This window comes from Bubalus bubalis, chromosome 15 (assembly GCF_019923935.1).
Source record: "Bubalus bubalis isolate 160015118507 breed Murrah chromosome 15, NDDB_SH_1, whole genome shotgun sequence".
Taxonomy (NCBI): Eukaryota; Metazoa; Chordata; class Mammalia; order Artiodactyla; family Bovidae; genus Bubalus; species Bubalus bubalis.
Genome location: NC_059171.1, coordinates 71,896,782 through 71,915,864, shown reverse-complemented (window position 1 = coordinate 71,915,864; position 19,083 = coordinate 71,896,782). Strand labels below are relative to the sequence as shown.

Genomic DNA, 19,083 nt, shown 5'->3' with positions numbered 1-19,083 from the left:
TTTTGCGTCCTTTGCTAATAACTAGCACAGCGCTGCCATCTATCAATGTGTCCTTTCCTCTATGTCCATCTATCCATCCAGTTCATCCATCAGTTGCTTTAACCTGCCACTCTATTTAATTAATCATTTCAGTGACATCTACTGTTTGTTAAGCATTGAAGATAGAATATTGAAAAAGATTTGGGAAGCTCTTAGTAGAGCATTTTATTTTGTGTGTGTGCTCAGTCATGTGTGACTCTGTGACTCCATGGACTATAGACCGCCAGGCTCCTCTGCCCATGGGGTTCTCCAGGCAAGAATACTGGAGTGGGTTGCCATTTCCTGCTCCAGGGGATCTTACCAACCCAGGGATTAAACCCAGTCTCTTGAGTCTCCTGCATTGGCAAGTAGATTCTTTACCCTCTGAGCGATCTGGGAATCCCTTAGTAGGGCACAGCAGATTCCAAATTTTCTTGTTTGTGTACAGGAAAAAATATGTATGTTTGAACAGGCAGCTTCAATACATGTATTTTTATTTCTATTATATATAAGTATATAAGTTATGAATAAGTTAGCTTTACTTCTTATTAGGGCTTCCCTGGTTGCTCAGAAAGATTCCCTGGAAAAGGAAATGGCAACCCACTCCAGTATTCTTGCCCGGAGAACCCCACGGACAGAGGAGCCTAGTAAGCTACAGTCCACAGGGTCGCAAAGTTTCGGACACGACTGAGCAACTTCACTTTCATTTCTTATTAATAATACAAAAATTTCAATCTCACCAAAATAATGAATAATAATAATGATGCATTTTTAGTTAGAGGAATGTGATTGAACATACTTTCTTGCTTTTAAAATGCTGCTTCCATTTTGTAGCGTGGTACATATTGGTTTTAAGTTCAAAGATTTCAATACTTGGTTTCAATAACCCTTACAACTAACCAAGATAGCTCCTGAAGACTCATTGGTCCAATTAATGGACTACCATGTTTTCTATGCTGGCTACATAATGATATTCGTTTTCAATTCTGCCTCCCATTTTGCAAAGATTTTTGAGCTAGTAAAATTTGACTAGTAAAATTTCATCTTTCTTGATCAACCAGTGGTTCCTGCAGCAAACTAACTAGGAGATGTTCTATTAATATCATCATTTTATATTTGAGGGCAAAAATTGATTTAAAAGTCCATGTGGCTCAGCAGTAAAGAATCCACCTGCAATGCAGGAGACCAGGGTTAGATCCCTGGGTTGGGAAGATCCTTTTCTGGAGAAGGAAATGGCAACCCACTTTAATATTCTTGCCTTGGAAATCCTATGGATAGAGGAGCCTGGCAGGCTACAGTCCATGGGGTTGCAAAGAGTCCTACTTAGTGACTAAATCAACACCACCACCAAACATCTTTATATTTAAGATTATTAAACAGATTATGAAATATTGTTTCTAAGTGTAAGTACATAGATATGGGGTTTTTAAAATAAGTATCACACTTTATACACAGTGACCAAAAAATCAAGTGCTGACGGCATTGTCTCTAAATATCATTTTCAAAATATTTCCCCCAAAGCATGAGTTGTTTTGAAAATGGGAGTTATTTTCTCAATCATTGTTAAATCTTCCCCCTTTTTATTTAATAAAGTTTTATTTTTCAAAATGTACAGCTGGTGGGACCTGTTCATGCATCTCCACCCTTGGTGTGTCTGCTGTAAATTACTTAAGCTCCGTGCTTTGAAACTGGTTAATAAATCCTTTACTAAGGAGTTCCTGAAGGGCTGCCCTAGCCAGGGAACCATGGATCTCCAGTCTCTCAGAGATGACAGCTGGAGTTATAAGCTTATAGCTGGGAACCTCTTTACAGAGTTTGTAATATGTTGCTTTGTCAAACAACACTAGATTACTGAGTTTGTCCCGAACTCTGCCTTTGGACCACTTCTTCATTTTGGCCTCACCCCCAGATTTGCTTACCGGATCTTCATCTTTCTTGGCCGACTTTCCAGCATCTTTCTTCTTGTTGTCCTTGGGCAGCATAGCGAAGCTGGGATAGGGTCTGCAACCAATGCCACCTCACTAAGATGCTGGACAAAAAGGCAAATTTCCCCCTTTTAATCAAAGGGTAGACTGAACAGCTTTTGGTTTTTGTCTTTTAATATTGGGTGAGCAGTATGCTGCTGACAGACACGTTATCCCAGGAACATCAGTAAACACAGAACACTTGTTTTTCATAAAGGAAAAACACAAAACTCTTCTTTGCTTTTGACTGTTCATGATTTGCCATCAGATAACTGGTGAACCATCATGTCACTCTCACACTACGAAACATTGGAGAGATTCTCATTCTAGTTTAATATAATCTATAGAGCCACTTAAGGAGACCAAACCAGTCAATCCTAAAGGAAATCAATCCTGAATATTCATTGGAAGGACTGATGATGAAGCTGGAGCTCCAATACTTTGGCTACCAGATGCAAAGAGCCTACTCATTGGAAAAGACCCTGATGTGGGGGAATATTTAAGGCAGAAGGAAAAGAGTGTGACATAGGATGAGATGGCTGGATGGCATCACCGATTCAATGGACATGAACTTGGGCAAACTCCAGGAGATGGTGAGGGACAAAGAGGCCTATCATGCTGCAGTTCACAGGGTCACAAAGAGTTAGACACAACTAGAGTTATTTACCTGGGCACATATTCATAGCAAAAGGTCCCAGGATACTAAAAGTGAAAAAGCACCAATCTACTTTGGCAACTCCCATTCTCCAGATATAAACATATAAATAGAAGTTCTAATTTCTCCTTTGGTCTCCAGTAGGTTACTGTGTACGTTACCTGAGGTACATACCTTCTACTTGGGGAAACCTTAGTCTAGTGGGTAAAGCAACTCAGGATCAATACCCATGGAGACAGTGATGACAACACATGGGACAAAAGGCCAAAGTTGTTTCCAGAGTTCTCAGCCAACCTCATGGGGAAATCTGCAGTCAGGAAAGACCATGAGAGCTACCCCAAGTGGAGGCCATGGAGCCAGGCCTCTACGCTCCTCCTTTACAACACTTGCAACGACCAGTCTCTGGGAATGAGTTGCCCCACCCCAGGGAGGGGGAATGGGTTTGAGCAGCTCTCTTCAGCTGAGGGTAATGCCTGGGAAGGAACCCAGCTGTGAGCCATCAGCAGACATCAGCACCCGCTGGAGGAATGAATGCATTGCTTCCAAAGGGAGATGAGGCAACACCCCAGAACACCCACCATATACACTCAACCTCCAATTCAAGTTGCAGTGTGAACACCAGCAGGTATTTCTACACTTTGGTGAAAGGAGGAATTCCATAAATGCAGCCCTTTAAGAAAGTAAATAGGTTACGTTGGTGGGACTCTTTTTCCACCCCGCCCCCTGAGGTATCAAAAAATACGACGTTAATACTTGATGGATGACTTTCCTGGTGGCTCAGTGGGTAAAAACCTGCCTAACAATGTAAAAGACACCATTCTGATCCTTGGTCCGGGAAAATTCTACATGATGCAGAGCAACCAAGCCCGTGTACCACAAACACTGAGCCCGAGCTCTAGAGCCCACAGGCCACAGCTACTAAGCCTGCGTGCTACATCTACTGAAGCCCGCACGCCCAAAGCCAGCGCTCCACTTCAAGAGAAGCCGCGATAAGGAGAAGCCCGCACACTGCAAAAAAGAGCAGCCCCCGCTCACTGCAACTAGAGAAAGACCCAGCGCAGCCAAAAATAAATAAATTATTTTAAAAGAAAATACTTGATGGGAGATTTCTCCTAAATGGGTTTTAGCTAAAAGTCATAGACCCTGGGCAGCTTACACGGACTGACAAGCATGCGCATTATCTTGACACTCAGGCTTTCTAGAGTCCCTGTTATCCTCTTTGTCAATTAACTACTGGGATAAAATTTATCCTGGATTTAAAAAAAAATTGCAGGGTAAACAGACAGATACTCACAAGAGAGATATGTGATAGTTGGATCTGCTTCCTATAACCAAAACCTAAAAATATGTTGAATCAGGAAAGGGTATCGCCACTTTGGTTCTGAGAATCTTTGAGCTGGAAGGCATCTCGGAGGTTCTGAAACTCACCGTCCTCATTTTTACAAATGAGGAAACTTAAGTCAGTTCACTCACATAGTCAACTTACTTTCCCAGGGTCACAGACATGTTCTGTGGCTCCGGTAGCGCCAGATTCAGAAGTTTGCTCTTTTGACTCATAATTCATCGCATGACTCCAGCCCTGCATTTATTTGGCAGGCATCTGTGGCTGGCAGGATATTATGCAAAAGTCATATAATCTATATTTATGATGTCTTAAATAATTCTGAAAAAGTACTCTCAAGAGTCTCTTAGTAGTCAAGATTTTTGCATATACATTTCCCATTAGCATAATTGATTAAACTATAAATGTCTCTATAAAATTACACATACCCTTTTGTTATCCAAGTGTATTTAAGCCCCTGACAACAGAGAGATCAGAAATTTATGCAACCCAACATTTGTTCACTTCCAAGGAAGATAACTAGTTCTAATAAAAGCTTCATCTGGGTAATCCATTTATGTTCATTAGTACATCATAATCTCATAGCTATAGCTTCTGAACATTATCTCATTTAATCTTCCCAGAAAGTGTGACATGTCAGTTCAGTTGCTCAGTCGTGTCCGACTCTTTCCAACCTGGACTGCAGCATGCCAGGCCTCCCTGTCTATCACCAACTCCCGGAGCCTACTCAAACTCATATCCATCACCTCAGTGATGCCATCCAACCATCTCATGTCATCCCCTTCTCCTCCCACCTTCAATCTTTCCCAGCATCAGGGTCTTTTCACATGAGTCAGCTCTTCACATCAGGTGGCCAAAGTATTGGAGTTTCAGCTTCAACGTCAGTCCTTCCAATGAACACCCAGGACTGATCTCCTTTAGGATGGACTGGTTGGATCTCCTTGCAGTCCAAGGGACTCTCAAGAGTCTTCTCCCACATCACAGTTCAAAAGCATCAATTCTTCGGTGCTCAGCTTTCTTTATAGTCCAACTCTCACATCCATACATGACTACTGGAAAACCATAGCTTTGACCAGACGGACCTTTGCTGGCAAGGTAATGTCTCTGTTTTTTAATATGCTGTCTAGGTTGGTCATAGCTTTTCTTCCAAGGAGCAAGCATCTTTTAATTTCATGGCTGCAATCACCATCTGCAGTGATTTTGGAGCCCAGAAAAATAAAATCTCTCACTGTTTCCATTGTTTCCCCATCTATTTGCCATGAAGTGATGGAACTGGATGCCATGATCTTCGTTTTCTGAATGTTGAGTTTTAAGCCAACTTTTTCACTCTCCTCTTTCACTTTCATCAAGAAGCTCTTTAGTTCTTCACTTTCTGCCATAAGGGTGGTGTCATCTGCATATTTGAGGTTATTGATATTTCTCCCAGCAGTCTTGATTCCAGCTTGTGCTTCATCCAGACCAGCATTTCTCATGATGTACTCTGCATATAAGTTAAATAAGCAGGGTGACAATATACAGCCTTGACGTACTCCTTTCCCGATTTGGAACCAGTCTGTTGTTCCATGTCCAGTTCTAACTGTTGCTTCTTGACCTGCATACAGATTTCTCAGGAGGCAGGTCAGGTGGGCTGGTATTCCCATCTCTTGAAGAATTTTCCACAGTTTGTTGACAGTTCGTCATGGTTTGTCACAGTTTGTTGACAGTGTGACATGAGCAGGGAGCAAATGATTAGCTCCAATTCAAAGATGAAATGAAATATCAAGCAAAGTGAAATGTCTCAGTGAAAGATACACATCCAGTAAACCATGGAGTCAAAGAAAAATTCAGGTTTGTTGTTGTTCAGTTGCTCAGTCGTGTCCAACTCTTTGCAACCCCATGAACAGCAGTATGCCCCACTTCCTATCCTTCACTATCTCCCAGAGTTTGCTTAAACTCATGCGCATTGAATCAGTGATGCCATCCAACCATCTCATCCTCTGTCGCCCCCTTCTTCTTCTGCCATCAATCTTTCCTGGCATCAGAGTCTTTTCCAACAAGCCAGTTTTTTATTAATCTCATAACCCAGTATGGTAAATATGCCCTAAGGTGACAATCCCCTCCCCCTTGAGTTCTTGTACAATCTCATCCCCTATGACTTGCTTAAAACATGGCAAAGAGGATGAGATGTGATGATCTTTTATTTATTTTTGGCTGCACTGGGTCTTCCTTGTGGCACACGGGCTCTTCATTGCTGCGTGGGCTTTCTCTAGCTGTAGCAAGCAGGGGCTACTCTCAAGTGGCAATGCACAGGCTTCTCATCAGAGCACAGGCTCTAGAGTGTGGGCTCAGTAAATGTGACCCATGGGCTTAGTTGCTCTGAGGCATGTGGGATCTTAGTTCCTGGACCAGGGATCAAACCCATGTCACCCTGCATTGGCAGGCAGATTCTTAACCACTGGGCCACCAGGGGAGTCCCATAACTATCTTTATTTAAATTTTACTTTATTGAAATACAATTGATCTACCACATTGTGTTAATTTCTGCTGTGAGCATTCACTTGTGAGCCAGTTCCTTATTCAGAAGTCCTTCATGTACATCGTTTCCTGGCTGGAGGCCTGGGTTGGTATTGAGTCCAGTGTGGTCTTGGCAGCTCACACTCAGGATGAAAAGGAATTGGAATAGACATGTGTCTTGGACAAAGACAGCAATACGTCCTCCAAGGGTTGGGCCATCACAAGCTGTCCCCGATGGTGTCATCTGGTTTGCAGCCCCACAGTCCTTTGAACTGTAGCCCTCATAATCATCCTGACACTTGGAAGGGCCCCAGGCCGCCTGAGGCCTGTTTCGTTGTTGCAGTTGACTTCACCTACTAATAGAGATGTGGAACAGAGCAAGCTGCCGAGATTCTTGCTTGTGACCTTCTTTATAAATGTTAGTATCATTTCTTCTTCTTTTTCTGGCTGCACCGCACAGCATATGAGATCTTAGTCCCCCAGTGTTTGAACCCATATCCTCAACTGTGAGAGCACAGAGTCCTAGCTACTAAATCACCAGGGAGTCTCCATATGTGGTAATATATCATTTCTTCCATAACTTCAGCAGGAGAGCAATCAGTTAGCCCACATTCTTGGGGGGATCACTGTGTCTGTGTGTGTGTTAGTCACTCATCTGTGTCCAACTTCATGACCCCATGGATTGTAGCCCACCAGGCTTCTCTGTCCATGGAATTTTCCAGGCAAGAATGCTGGAGTGGGTTGCCATTCCCTTCTCCAGAGGATCACCCAGACCCAGGGACTGAACCCACGTCTCCTGCATTGCAGGCAGATTCTTTACCATCTGAGTCACCATTACCTAATTCTTTTACTACAAAAGTATGAGGCTCCACCATAGTAGATAAACTCTCCAATGTACAGATGTCTTTCTTCCTACAGACTAAGATTTTTTTTAATCAGTGATTGTTTTGATCTGAATATTTGTGTACCCCCCAAATCCGTAAGCTGAATGCCTAATGCCCAACGTGACAGGGCAGCCCACTGTATTAGGAGGCAGACATTTGGGAGGTGATTAGGTCATGAGGGCAGGTCCCTGATGGCTGGGATTAGTGCTCTTATTAAGAGAAGCCGGAGGACTCCCTCACCCCTTCCACCATGTAAAGATATAACAAGAAGTCTGCAACCCTCACCCGACAATGCTGGAACCCTGATCTTGGACTTCCAACCACTAGAACTGTATGAAATAAACGTCTGTTGTTTAAAAGTGACTCAGAGGGACTGCCCTGGCTGTCCAGTGGTTGAGACTTCGCCTTCCAATGCAGGAGTTGTGGGTTCAATTCCATTTGGTGAGCTTGGATCCCACGTGCCTTGTGGCCAAAAACCAAAATGTAGAACAGAATTTGTTACAATACTGTAACAAATTTAACAGACTTTAGAAATGGTCCACATCAAAAAAAATCTTTTTAAAAAAGTGACCCAGATATTTTGTTATGGCTGCCCAAATGATAGCCTAAGAAATGTAATTTCTAAAACTTTGAGATTGGATGGAATTTTTCATTCTTTTGTATTCTTAGGAATATAACTCTTAGAAGATACTTGATATTACACTGAATTGAGTTTTTGATGTTTTATGTGGATTCATCAAACTTGTACCCTCAATGCACAGAGTCCTTCTTATATATATCTTGTGCCAAAAAAAAAAAAAAAAGCTTTCAAATCCATGATTTCCACACCCAGATATATCATAAACTGCCCAAAGAAAAGTCTTGAAAAATGACGGCCAGAGAAAAATGACACATTACTTATATGTCTGTTTTTCTCTTCTCAGGTTCTTTAAAATATGTATGATAGTTAAAAGCAAAAATGATAAAATTGTCTGGCAGGATTTTCAGACTATGCACTTGAAATACATACAACAACTACAAAACAAAGTTGTTGTTCAGTCATCAGGGTAAAAGACAACGTTCCAGCTCGGCTCTGCCCGGGCCCCCAAATCCACCCTCTTCGGACACTCTAAGTTTCAAAAGTCTCACCACACCTCCAAGAAGTCATAAGCCACTGGCCTCAGCATGAAAGACACTGGTGCCCTTAATCAGAAGGCAGGGGCAGAAACCAGATTGCCAACAGACTTACTGATCCCAACACCCAAACCCCTGGGCTTCTGTACCCTAGCTCACACCCCAGTTCTTAAATGGGAAGAAAAATACCCCTAAAGGCTAGCCTTTGGAAGGGAGAGAGGGCAGACTCAGTCCAAGAAGCATGTTGTAGATAAAGCAGCCCCTAAAAGTCTCAGGCCAGAGCCAAAATGCCATCAGCTCAGCAGCTGAGCCGCCTGGCAGTTCGAATGCTTGTCATCAAGGTTTGTCTGCAAGGTCTCAATAGAACTTCACAGACATGGTGTTTTCCAAGTACAAAGTTTTCTTTTAAACACTCTCACTCCATCCCTTGCAACTCCAAATGCTGTCCTGGGCGGTCTTTGCATCCCTTTGAGCTTCCAGAAGAAAAGATCCCCAAGCTCCTGCATAAGGGCTTCTGCAGAGCACCATGCTGCACTTTGCCCAAAAGAAGCGAGCTGCCCCGAGAATGTTCCTAACCTTTAAAGGGCTCCCTTTCAACGCTCTGCCTCTCCTAGGTGGCACATCAGTAAAGAACCCACCTGCCAATGCAGGAGACTCAAGAGACGCGGCTTCAATCATGGGTCGTGAAGATCCCCTGGAGTAGGAAGTCAACTCACTCCAGAATTCTTGCTAGGATAACCCCATGAACAGAGGAGCCTGGTGGGCTGCAGTCTGTGGGGTTGCAAAGAGCTGGACATGGCTGAGAGACTGAGCAGACATGCACAGTTTCAATGCTCTCCCAGGCTGAGTCCAACCAGAACTGTCCACTTTAATGTCTCCCACCAGAAAACCTGAGAAAGAACCTTCCCAGCAACAGCTTCCGCTTCCCTGCATCCTCAGAGAGCAGCTTCTTGCCAACCCCTCCCAGAGTCATCACAATAAAACCACAAGCATTCCTTCATCATAATAGTAATATTAATACAGCTTCCATCTGTCAAGCATCTCATTGCCAATCAAGGCAGTTTTTACTATCCTCGTGGTAATGCTAATAATGGCTAACATTTAGAAAATACTTATTTTGTGCCAGGTCCTACACTAAGTCCTTTTAATGCATTATTTCATTCTCTCCTCAAATTAAGCCTGTGAGCAGAAAATATTATTCCCATTTCCCAGAACTTGAGACTCAAAGAGGATCATCATTACAGTCAGGATGGAGAGTAGCCTGCACTGGAAACTATTTCTGTCTCACTCCAAAGATCAACATTCTTCTAGGGATACAAATTTAAAAGAGCAATAATATGTTGTAAAAATTTCTTAAGTATTTAAAAAAAATTGAGGGGGGGGGCCATGCCACACAGCATGTTGGGTCTTAGCTCCCCAACCAGGGGTGGAGTCCTAACCACTGCTGACCACCAGGGAAGTCCTGTGATGTTTAACATTAGTAAATAACATTGCAACATTGTCACTGGGATCTCCCTGTAAAGTCGGGTCATAAGGAGGACCAACCACAGTGACGAAATTCTATCTTCTGGTAATATGGATATTCAAAAGCAGAGACATTACTTTGCCAACAAAGGTCCGTCTAGTCAAGGCTATGGTTTTTCCTGTGGTCATGTATGGATGCGAGAGTTGGACTGTGAAGAAAGCTGAGTGCCAAAGAATTGATGCTTTTGAATTGTGGTGTTGGAGAAGACTCTTGAGAGTCCCTTGGACTGCAAGGAGATCCAACCAGTCCATCCTGAAGGAGATCAGCCCTGGGATTTCTTTGGAAGGAATGATGCTGAAGCTGAAACTCCAGTACTTTGGCCACCTCATGTGAAGAGTTGACTCATTGGAAAAGACTCTGATGCTGGGAGGGATTGGGGGCAGGAGGAGAAGGGGATGACAGAGGATGAGATGGCTGGATGGCATCACTGACTCGATGGACGTGAGTCTGAGTGAACTCCAGGAGTTGGTGATGGACAGGGAGGCCTGGTGTGCTGCGATTCATGGGGTCGCGAAGAGTCGGACACGACTGAGCGACTGAACTGAACTGAGTAATACGGATATCCTAGTCAAGTTATATCATCTGCAGTCATTACGATACTGTGTTGGACACAGTTTTCATTTTCCACTCCTGTATTAAGCAAGCATCTATTGTCTCAGGTATTAGTAACTAGCACAATGAGTAAAACAAGTTCCACACCCTTGCAATCTAGTGGCAGAAACAAATAAAGGGATAATAACTTAAGAGCAGAGGATGATAATTAATGAGATAAAGGATGTATACACCTGAGACAGCCCTGGAGGGTGTGGGAGAGAGGATTTCCTAGAATGAGCATTGCCTAGGTCAAGATCTAAGATTTGCTGAAAAGCCCGACAAATGTCAAGAACAGTCTCAGCAAAGAGGAAAGCACATGGGACGGCCCAGCAGCAAGAGAGAACGTGGTACTTTTGAGAAACAGGAGTTCGTAGAGCACAGCGTCTGGTGGGTAGAGCAGTGAGAAATGAGAGGAACAGGGACCAGCTTGTGGAGGGCTTTGTTAAGGATTCTGGCCTCCATCCTGTGAGCAGTGGGGAGCCGTCAAAGGCATTTGGTATGACCTTTCAACTCTGCCCCTTACCAGCTCTGTGGCTGTGGTCATGTCAGAGGTCATAGGGCGGCTAGGTCTTTTCAGGGGCAGAGCCAAGATGGAGATGTATCACCTTTGTCAGGACGTTTGGCTCCAGGATGGAGATGTGGGGAGCAAGGCGAGGTCACCCAGGACCCGGTAGATGGGGCAAGAACAAAACAAGGGACAGACCCAGATGGCAGATCTTGAGCACGTCAGCCAACCCTGCAAGTCTGGGCAGAGGAGACTGTCAGCACAGGAGTCTGAGAACCCCAGGGGCACAGAAAGACAGAGATAAGAGGCTCGACACAAGGAAGTGAAAGTGTTTAGCCATTCAGTCATGTCCGACTCTTTGCAACCCTGTGGATGGTAGCCCACCAGGCTCTTCTGTCCATGGGATTTCTCGGCAAGAATACTGGAGCAGGTTGTCAGTTCCTCCTCCAGGGGATCTTCCCAGCCCAGGGATCAAACCCAGGTCTCCTGCATTGCTGGCAGCTTCTTTACCATCTGAGCCACCAGGAAGCCCAGAGCTAAGGAAGAGACTGTGAAAACAGGAAGGAAGGCAGAACAGCATTAGAGGATGAACTGTTACAAGGTTTGAGGAACTAAATATGGACAGCATGGGGAAAGGTGGTTAATCCAAAACGGCTCAAAGGCACAAGAACTTTCTGCGGTCAAGCCTCCAACACCTCTCTCTTGCGTTTTGTATTTTTATAACACCTTTACTGAGACACGATTCACATACCATACAGTTCACCCACTTAAGAGTATACCACTCGATATGTTTGGTATATTCACAGAGCTGCACAACAACCACTACAGTAAACAGAGGAATATTTTTTCAACTCCCCAAAAGAAAGGCCATACCTCAAGCCCCCATCTCACCCAGTCCCAGGCAACTACCAATCTACCCTCTGTGTCTGTGGATGACTCGCCTGTTGTGGACATCTCATATAAACGGAATCACAGTACGCGGCCACGTGCGACTGGCTTCTTCCACTCAGCATGTTTTCAAGGTTCACCCATGTCGTAGCATGGACCAGTAAGCCTTTGCTTTTTACTGACGAATAATATTCTCACCTGCCAATGCAGGAGATGAAGGGGACACAGGTTCTGTCCCTGGATGGGGAAGAGTCCCTGGACAAGGACATGGCAACCCACTCCAGTATTCGTGCCTGGAAAATCCCATGGGCAGAGGAGCCTGGTGGGCCACGGTCCATGGGGTCGCAAAGAATCGGACACGCGGAGCAACTGAGCACACACGTACACGTGGACGTACACATTCATGGATACGTCACATTTTGTCAGGCAGCCTAAGCTTTCCAAGAAAACAAAAGCAACTGAAGAGCAACCAAATATTCCAAATATCTCTGAGGGTGTCTCTAGGGCTTTCAGACACAGCCACAGACAATCACAACACGGACCCTGGGTGGTGGCTCTGGTGGTGGGCACCGGGCTCCTCAAGACTGGGACAAGCCAGCCCCAAACATGCCTGGTCGCCACGTACCCAGGGAAGCTGCCTCCCACACACCCTTTGTCCTCTTCCATCCTCAGCTTGGGCCCTCAGAGGTAACCGCATTCGCTCTCCAGTTTGAGGGGCCGGCACACAACCCAAAAGGGATGGCAGGCAGGTCAGCCTCTGAGCTGCTCCCCAGAACCTAGAAGAACCAAATTCCCTCCTCCCAACCTCAGGTCCGTTCCATGTTCCTGCTGGTAGCACAAGAGCAAAGCAGGGGCCTGGGTGTGTAAGACAGATACAGTCAGGCAAAGGCTAATAATGGTAAGAGGGGAGGCTCACAGCAGAGGTGGGGGCGGGCAGGCGGGCAGGGAGCATGCAGTGGGAGGAACCAGAAGACGTTTCTCCTGACCTAACCTGGATTTCTGGAAAGCAGATTTAAATATCTCGTTGTATTCAAATCCAGATTGCATGACTTCACCTGACCAAGTCTGGGTTTCCTTATGCGTAATGTGAGGACAAGGGCTCCTCCCTTGCTGGGTTGCGGGGAGGACTAAATTAGGCATTGTAGATAGGGTGCTTGACAGAGCAGCAGGCACGTAGTAACCTACCGAAGCACAGTTGCTATTATTGGTTATTGTTGCCTGTTCTGTGTGAGCGTGTGCCAGCAGAGATAATTACAATGGTCTTCCATATTGGAGTCGTATTTTATAATTTCCATCCCAGGTCATACACATTTTCTCCCTAAGTTCTGAGCCCTCTGAGGGAGATTTTATTGCTATTACTGTTTCCACTTTATTAAAGAAAAAACTGAGAGGAGAGAGAGGAGAGACAGGCAGGGGTGAGAAAAGGGATGGGACAAAATGGCTAATTGGTTGTTACCTCCTCAGGGATGGGTCAGGGAAAGTGAACCACATCTTCAAAGAATTCAGGCTGTGTGTGCCAACATCTGTCCGATTCCAGAAAAAAACAAGCCAGAAAAACATACCCAGAGAGGGTAGGCTATGAAAAAGGAATAACAGACACTGGAATCAGAAGCTCTAGACTCACATACCAGTTTTGCTTCTTTTTCTTCAGACCTCAGTTTTCTCATCTGCAAAATGGGAGGAACATTCATACCTAACAGATGGTAGTTTTCTGAAGATCAAATGGGACACTAGAGGTGAAAGGGCCTTGTATCTATTTTTATTATTATTGAAACTTCTCTCCAGCTTCTATTCCCATCTTGCAAACACCCAGATCATGGATTTCTCTGTTCTTATGACTTCCACAGTTTCCATACTTCTACCAAATAGCTGAGCACATTGCACTATTATCTATTTACATAACAGCTTCAATCCCCAGGTGGGGAAGATCTCCTAGAGAAGGAAATGGCAACCTGCTCCAGTATTCTTGCCTGGAGAATCCCATGGACAGAGGAGACTGGTGGGTTACAGTCCTCGGGGTCGCAAAGAGTCAGACATGACTGAGCACTAACACTTTCACTTTGGGGGTCCTTAATTTCTTAATGCAAACTCTGAATTGGAAAATCCACAGTTTCCAAAATTATTTGACCATGAAAGCCTTTCCATGGGGCATGACACGGGACTAGAGTTCATCCAAGAGTTTTGAAGATGCACAGAACCGGGCTGGAGGCCCCACCCTATCCTAGCTAGGAGACTAGGGCAAGCTCCTTTCATCTGCAAGAAATGGAGGAAACAAGGATTCTCAGTGGCGTGGAGCAGGTTACATGAGATCACACCAGGCGCCTTCTTCATTTTTCCCTTTCTCCTCTCTCTGATCACCCTCTCTTTCCCTCCCTCCTTTCCTCCAACACTCCCATCTTCTCCCTTGCTGCAGTCAGCTTCCCAAATGAGCCCCAGTTAGGACTCTGTGGAGAGAACAAATGAGCAGGCCAACCCACCTGAAAGCAATTAGCTTTGCGGAACTCTGTGGCCTTTTCTTTCCTCCTAAAACTGGTTCTATCTGGGCCCAGCACCTGGGTGACAAGTTGGGTTTGATTTTAAAAAAGCCAAAAGAAAAGGAAAAAAAGAAAAAAGAAAGAAGTGGAAAGCAACTATCTTGAAGAAAATAATAAGCTCTTATTCTGATCTCAAGGAGGTAGGCGACGTGGCAGGGAGAGTGCAGGAGCATGCACCTCTCCCTGATGCTGTTTCCCTCTCTGGGGCAAAGAGCTTCTCTCTCTTGGTTGAGCTTAGACTCAGCTGGAGGGATTTGGGTCAGACTGAGCAACGGGCTCGGATTAGTTGGAAAACCCCCAACCAATTTGAAATGAATTTAAAGTGAATCAGACCCAGAGGGGCCCGTGCATTCTGAGAGGTGGTGGCATAGTTGGAGAAGGGAGGGTGGACATGAGTCCACTGTGATTTCTGATCATTTTATGGCCCCACCTGCAGGCTCAGGCTCAAAGGCCAGGGATTTCCCACATGGGGATGAGAAATCACTGGCCGGTCCCTTGGCGGCAGGACAAACGGAAAAGGAACAGATTCACCCAAGGGGCCAGGAAGAGCGGTTTTCGTGACGAAGGACAATTCCATCAGCCCTCCCACAAGCTATTTCTCACAATGGTAATTATAAGTATAATAATGGATAATAATGCTAATAGCAAGTAATAATGGTAATAATAAATAATAATGGTAAAAACAAGGGCGACCATCTGTTGGTGCCTTCTGTATGTCAGACACTGCTCTGAGAACTACTGTGTATTGATATATATTTATTATATTGCCCCATTTTAATCCACATAACAACCATGCAAAAAAAAAGTTCATTTACTTAACAAGTATTTAACCTATCAAATGCACTCTGTGTACCACAAACTGTGCTATAAGTGCTGGCAATATAATCATGAATTTATACCCATGGAGGAGTTTCTGCCCCATTCTATAGATTAGGAAACTGAGGCTTAGAGAGGTAAAGTAAGTATGCTCCCATAAACAGCGGCAGTTACTGAGGGCACAGCACAGATCCCCACCCCACACCTTAAGGCCACCTACTGAAAAGTGGAAACGTTCAACAGCAAACAGATAGCACTGCAAATATGAGCCTTTACAGGAAGTTCTCTTCTTTTGGCAAAGAAATTCAATGTCTTTTCTATCTTCAGGACATGTTCTCTTGTTAAACAAACAACAATGTGTCTTGTTACTTCATGAGTAAGCTGGTCTGCAAGTTTTCTGAGCAAGAGTTTTATAGAGCAAATGCAAGCAGTCCACCTCAGCACCGAGGGGAAGCCCAGCACACGTGGGAAGAAAAGACAAGCAGAGGCACAAACGCATTAAATAATTATCCTCTTTGATCAGAATCACGTCTAGGATTTCATCCATCCAGAATCACAAAGTGTTAGAACCAGAAAGGGAACCATACACCCCTAAAGTGCACCGTATGGGTGCCTCGCCCGCATTCACTGCTTCTTTTGTTAAGAAACCTCTTGAGACTTTCCTGGGGGTCCAGTGGCTAAGACTCTGTGCTCCTGATGCAGGGGGCATGGGTTCAATCCCTGGTCAGAGGGCTAGATCCCACATGCTGCCACTAAAGATCCCATATGCCACACCTAAGACCTGGCACAGCCAAATAAATAAATAATTTTTTTTCATTTTACAGAAATCTCTGCTTTCAAATGGATGGCCACTCCTCCCTCTCACAGCCCCTTTACTACAGAAAAGCTGCTGCTGTGCCAGCTCCAATCAGGCATTCCATTCCCTGGCCCCAGGCACCAGTGCAGAGATGGGATGTTGCCAATGGACCAGTGCTATTCAATGAGGGGCAGACAGAGATTCCTTGAGCTTCTGGGAAAAAAGCGTCTTCACTCTTCAGCAACAGCATCTGCCCTCTGCTTTGAAGCTGAAGCTCTGCAGAAGGTAAAGCAGATAGCCTGGAAGAAACTGAGTCTCAGGCCCATCCCTGAGCCACTGAGTCACACCAACTTGGAAGTCTACACTGACTTTGGATTTTCCAATAAATCTGCCCACTCTGTTATGAATTAATTCTACGTGAGTGGGGTTAACACCACAGAGGAACAGTGGCCAATAGGAAGCCAAACTTGTCCTCTCACAGGTAGAGAAACTGAAGTCCAGAGAGGTCCAATGATATGCTCAAGGTCACACTTCCAGGGGAAAGAAGGGGTCAAACTCTTTCTGGAAGTCTCCAGAAGAAAGACTAAGAAGATTCCAGTTTGGAATTCCTAGTTTGAAAATGGACTTCAATCCCTGATTTTCTACAGGGAATGAAGTTCCCCGATAGAAGCTACTAAAGTGTTAGTCGCTCAGTCGTGTCCGACTCTTTGTGACCCCATGGACTACAGCCTGCCAAGCTCCTCGTCCATGGGATTTCCCCAAGAAGAACACTGGAGTGGGTTGCCATTTCCTTCTCCAGGGGATCTTCCAACTGAAGCTATCCAGTAACAAAATAGAGTGCCTGAGAGGAACCTGGGCTTCCTATCAGGAAGTATTCAAGCAGAAAGACACAAAGACTCAGTGGCAGATTGCAGAGGAAGATCGGGTCTCCTGGATGGTGGATCTAGACATCCCCAACTGCACAGCTGGAAGAAGCCACCGTGTTAGTGCCTAAGAGTCTTTTCATTCTGGAGACTTTTCAGAATGAGGATCAGAACCCTCAAACTGGTCCAGAGCTCTGCCTACCACGTCACCCTCATTCCCCTAAGCAAGCCTAGTGTACAGTGGTCAAGGTAACGGGAGGCAGCCTGGTGTCACGGCTAAGAGAATTGGCATGGGAAAAGGGATTGAACCTTAAACACATGAAAAGATGCTCAATCTCATGCATAAGAAGAAAAATGCATATTGAAACTGCAGTTAGATACCACTTTAAAAAAATCTATCAGAATAGGAAAACCCTCAAGTTGACAAGCTGTTCAGCAGATGAGGCTGAGTAGAGAGACACTCTGAACCTTGCTCGTGGAGTGTCTTATTGGTATAAGCACCGTGGAAGATGATTCAACAGCATCTGTCAAAATTACAATCGCATATAGCCTATAATTTAGCAATCCCACTTTATCGTACAGATGTACTTGCATGCGTATAAAATGAGGTATATACAAATATAATCAATGTATTGGAGTAACAAAAGATACAACAATTCTCAATATCCACAATAGAGGACTGGGAAAATCATCAATATGATGGAATACTATGCAGACATGAGGGGAAAAAATGAGGACACTCTATGAATAACTCTGGAGAGAATTTATGTCGTTAAGGTGAGAAATTCCTGGAAAAAGGAAAAATGCATAATAGCATATAACATATATTAGCTTTCAGTATTAAAAAATAAGGTACAAAAGAACTTATCAACAAAACAAAAATAGTTTCCACAGATTTAGAAAACGAACTTATGGTTACCAAGGCTAAGGGCAAGGGGAGGGATACATGGGGAGATTGGGACTGATATATACATGCTACTGTACATAAAATGGGCTTCCCAGGTGGCTCAGTGGTAAAGATCCACCTGCCAATGCAGGAGCCACGGGTGCGATCCCTGGGTCTGGAAGATTCCCTGGACAAGGAAATGGCAACCCACCCCAGTATTCTTGCCTGGGAAATCCCATGGACAGAGAAGCCTGGCGGGGCTACAGTGCATAGGGTCACAAAAGAGTCAGACGTGACTGAGCGACTAAAACAACAATATATAAAGTAGATTAATAATAAGGACCTATGGTATAGCACAGGGAACTCTACTCAATACTCTGTAATGGCCTATATGGGAAAAGAATCTAAAAAAGAGTGGATATATGGATAAGTATAATTGAGTCACATTGCTATACAGAAGAAATTAACACAACATTATAAATCAACTATACTTCAATAAACATTTAAATAAATATATTAATTAAACATATTAGCTTTTAGTAAAAGGGAATAAAATATTATATATTAATATTTCTTATATTTGCATAAACTTTAAAAGGAAACCAATAAAAATGATGATGGCTGTTCAGAGATGGGCCTGCTGGGTGGCTAGGGGTGGGGTGGGTGGGCATAAAATTTTACACTATCTACTCTTTCATATTGTTTGAAAATAAATTCAAAAATGAAAATCTGTAGTGCTTGAAGTCTGAAGGACCTAGATTTAAATTCTAACAACACAAACTGTTACATGTAAGGTTCAGTTCAGTTCAGTTCAGTTCAGTCGATCAGTTGTTTCCGACTCTTTCTGACCCCATGAATCTCAGCACGCCAGGCCTCCCTGTCCATCACCAACTCCCGGAGTTTACCCAAACTCATGTCCATCGAGTCGGTGATGCAATCCAGCCATCTCATCCTCTGTCGTCCCCTTCTGCTCCTGCCCCCAATCCCTCCCAGTGTCAGGGTCTTTTCCAATTAGTCAACCCTTCGCATGAGGTGGCCAAAGTATTGGAGTTTCACCTTCAGCATCAGTCCTTCCAATGAACACCCAGGACTGATCTCCTTTAGAATGGACTGGTTGGATCTCCTTGCAGTCCAAGAGACTCTCAAGAGTCTTCTCCAACACCACCGTTCAAAAGCATCAATTCTTCAGTGCTCAGCTTTCTTCACA

The 19,083-nt window shown here is 44.4% G+C and overlaps 1 pseudogene; it reads right to left on the bottom strand.

Annotated features, from left to right (window-relative positions):
* Positions 1 to 1,596: 1,596 nt before the first annotated feature.
* On the bottom strand, positions 1,597 to 3,030 carry LOC102389545 (annotated as a pseudogene).
* Between the last annotated feature and the right edge of the window lie 16,053 nt (positions 3,031 to 19,083).